We start from the raw sequence: 3,192 nt of genomic DNA on the forward strand, positions 1-3,192 counted from the left end.
AGAGCTTGGGCCAATGTTGTGGTACTATCTTCCTGTTTGCTTTCTCTTGGTTGTGACCTTAAGTTGGCTTGTGGCATATCAAACGGCTCTGCATTTGCATTAAGTTGCGAATGTGCAAACTGATTCATCGGTTTAGCTGTGACATTTCTCCGTTTGCTCCTTTCGTGCAGAAGGTCTGATATTTCTTCATCTGAGCTTCCTTCGTCATTGTACACTTTCAAACGTGCTTTAGCAGCATTCATTCTCTTTACTGTTTCTAGCCTTTCAAGCTCTCTTCGCTTTTGCTCTAAGGCCTTCTGTTTCTCAGCATTCTCTGCTTCAAGGATTTCAAGTGCCTTTCTTTCACTTTCCAATTCCTCCATAATCTTCAGAGTTGCTTCAGTAGCCGCAAGCTCTGCAGCTGCTTCTTGCCTCTTTACAGACAACTTACTTGAGCTTCTTGATTGCCTGCTATTCGAACCTTTGGATCTTTGAGAGGCGGCAGAATTGAATGCTGATCCTATATCACTCCAGTGAACCAATCTCTCAGAAAGTTCTTCGTCTTCTTCTGCTGCTAATTTTTCTTGAGCTAGCTTTATCATCTTTTGAGAAACCGCATCACAGGTGTCCACTCTGCGGCGAGTGTCTGCATCAGGAGTTTCATGATTGCGCAGTTCATCATAAACTTGTTTCACTTCTGCCGAGGTATGTTCAACTCGGCCGATAAGCTCTTTAAGTTTTGCACTAACAGGTTCTTCAAGTGCCTTTTTGCCTTGTTTTGCAACAACTTTCCACATTTCATAACTGACTTTGAAGCGAGCTTGAAGCTTGTTCACCTTTTCATCATGTAGTGCTTGGCCCCTTTCAGTGAACTTCTTAACTCTTTGACTTTTCCTCAAACTTCCTTCTTTAGTAGCTTTACTTGTGCATGGTTCTGGCAAACTTTCTTGCTCTTCAAAAGCTTCTTGCTGCTCCACAGCTTCAGTGTCACAGCCTTCTTGCTCCATGTCACAGACAGTCAAAGGTATTGTACTACACTCAAGTCACCTAGGTCAACTTAAATACGTGAATAGTCACCTTATGAAGCACCTAGGACCTTAAATTGCTTTACTTTAAAGAGTCAACTTAAACATATGTCACAAACTCTTAAACCAAAATAGTAAATTGCTCTTCACTTAGTAAAACAGAAAATAACCTTCAATGTCAAACAAAATACTATAATGTGACCTTTAAATATCTAATGCAGTCTTAAAATAAGCAAACCCTTATAATCAACTTAAACGTACCTTAATTACAGTTACTTAGCATAAACAACAATAACATGAGCTTAAACTTTTACTCCAAACCACCACACTTCACTTTCATTGCTTGACAGAGTCCCTTTAAGATGAGCTAAAGAAATCTACTCTCCACATTTAACTTGTATAAACGTGTTACTTCTTTGTAGCTTAACCAAGCTGCACCACTGGACTCTGGTTGCTTTATGAGATGTCTGTGTGTGTGTTTGAGCGTCTTTGATGCTTGACAGAGACGCGAGCTTAATCACGTGACCCGGCGCGCTGTCGGCTCGGCTCGGCTCGGCTCCGCTCCCACTCGGCTCAGCTCCGCTCCCGCTCGGCAGACCTCTTTCTCCTTCTCTCTCCTCCAGCACGAAGCAGGCTGAGTTCTGACTGTTACTCCCCTCGAGTCGTAATAAAGCTCAACTTGTTCCTTGTGTTTTAACTGACATTTATTTCGGACAGGAGGATTCTTCGACATGCCTTAACTTGTAATGATGTCCAACCACAGCCGATACAATGCCGTCAGAACTAAAAAGAAATACAAACTTAAATGAATATTCTTAATAAAGCCCCTAAGCATTATATATGGCGAAACATTCCAACAAAACAATCAATAAAATACACATTACACCTCGCACTGCGGTAATTGCACTAGAATATCACGCAACACTAGCATATTTACATACAATGAAAATAAACAAAAGAAAACATTTACCTCATTGGCCTCACTCAAAGGGAATAAAACTTTAATCCTTACATCGTGGGGAGGTCCAAAAAAGGCACTCTTTTATTTATCTTACTATTTACTATCTTACTGTGGACGTGCAAACCTCGTGGCTCGTCTCAATTAGCTTGCTGAGTGTGCCAGCCAAAAATACCCTCTTAGCAACAACAGACGGAACTATAGAAAAGGTTCCTATCTAATTGCACAATTAGTAAAAATAACACATTTAAACATATAAATCCAATGAACAAAACATGAATTACTATTGATTTATTTCTTAATATTTCAACTACTAATTGTTTCAACCTTACATATCTAATAAAATGAACTTAAATGCGAGAGTTGCCTATGACGGCAGCTACACTGAACATTCCGGAACTCTGAACATTCCGGAATTCCGAACATTCCGGAATTCCGAGCATTCCGGAACCTTGGTGCATTCCGGAACTCTTAACATTCCGGAACCTTGGTGCATTCCGGAACTCTTAACATTCCGGAACCTTGGTGCATTCCGGAACTCTTAACATTCCGGAACTCTGAACATTCCGGAATTCCGAACATTCCGGAACCTTGGTGCATTCCGGAACTCTGAACATTCCGGAATTCCGAACATTCCGGAACCTTGGTGCATTCCGGAACTCTGAACATTCCGGAACTCTGAACATTCCGGAACCTTTGTGCATTCCGGAACCTTGGTGCATTCCGGAACTCTGAACATTCCGGAATTCCGAACATTCCGGAACTCTGAACATTCCGGAATTCCGAACATTCCGGAACCTTGGTGCATTCCGGAACTCTGAACATTCCGGAACCTTTGTGCATTCCGGAATTCCGAACATTCCGGAACCTTGGTGCATTCCGGAACTCTGAACATTCCGGAACCTTGATGCATTCCGGAACTCTGAACATTCCGGAACTCTGAACATTCCGGAATTCCGAACATTCCGGAACCTTGGTGCATTCAGGAACTCTGAACATTCCGGAATTCCGAACATTCCGGAACCTTGGTGCATTCCGGAACTCTGAACATTCCGGAACCTTGGTGCATTCCGGAACCTTGGTGCATTCCGGAATTCCGAACATTCCGGAACCTTGGTGCATTCCGGAACTCTGAACATTCCGGAATTCTGAACATTCCGGAACCTTGGTGCATTCCGGAACTCTGAACATTCCGGAATTCCGAACATTCCCGAACCTTTGTGCATTCCG

At 42.5% G+C, this 3,192-nt stretch overlaps 1 long non-coding RNA gene across 1 annotated transcript; it reads right to left on the reverse strand.

Moving 5' to 3' along the window:
• Window positions 1-1,690: 1,690 nt before the first annotated feature.
• On the reverse strand, window positions 1,691-2,342 carry LOC113034346 (uncharacterized). Its single transcript, XR_013901278.1, has 2 exons — window positions 1,975-2,342; window positions 1,691-1,787 (listed from the first exon to the last, which is right to left on the reverse strand). It is a non-coding gene; the product is annotated as an uncharacterized LOC113034346 (long non-coding RNA).
• Window positions 2,343-3,192: the final 850 nt, after the last annotated feature.

Source organism: Astatotilapia calliptera, chromosome 14 (assembly GCF_964374335.1).
Source record: "Astatotilapia calliptera chromosome 14, fAstCal68.1, whole genome shotgun sequence".
Taxonomy (NCBI): Eukaryota; Metazoa; Chordata; class Actinopteri; order Cichliformes; family Cichlidae; genus Astatotilapia; species Astatotilapia calliptera.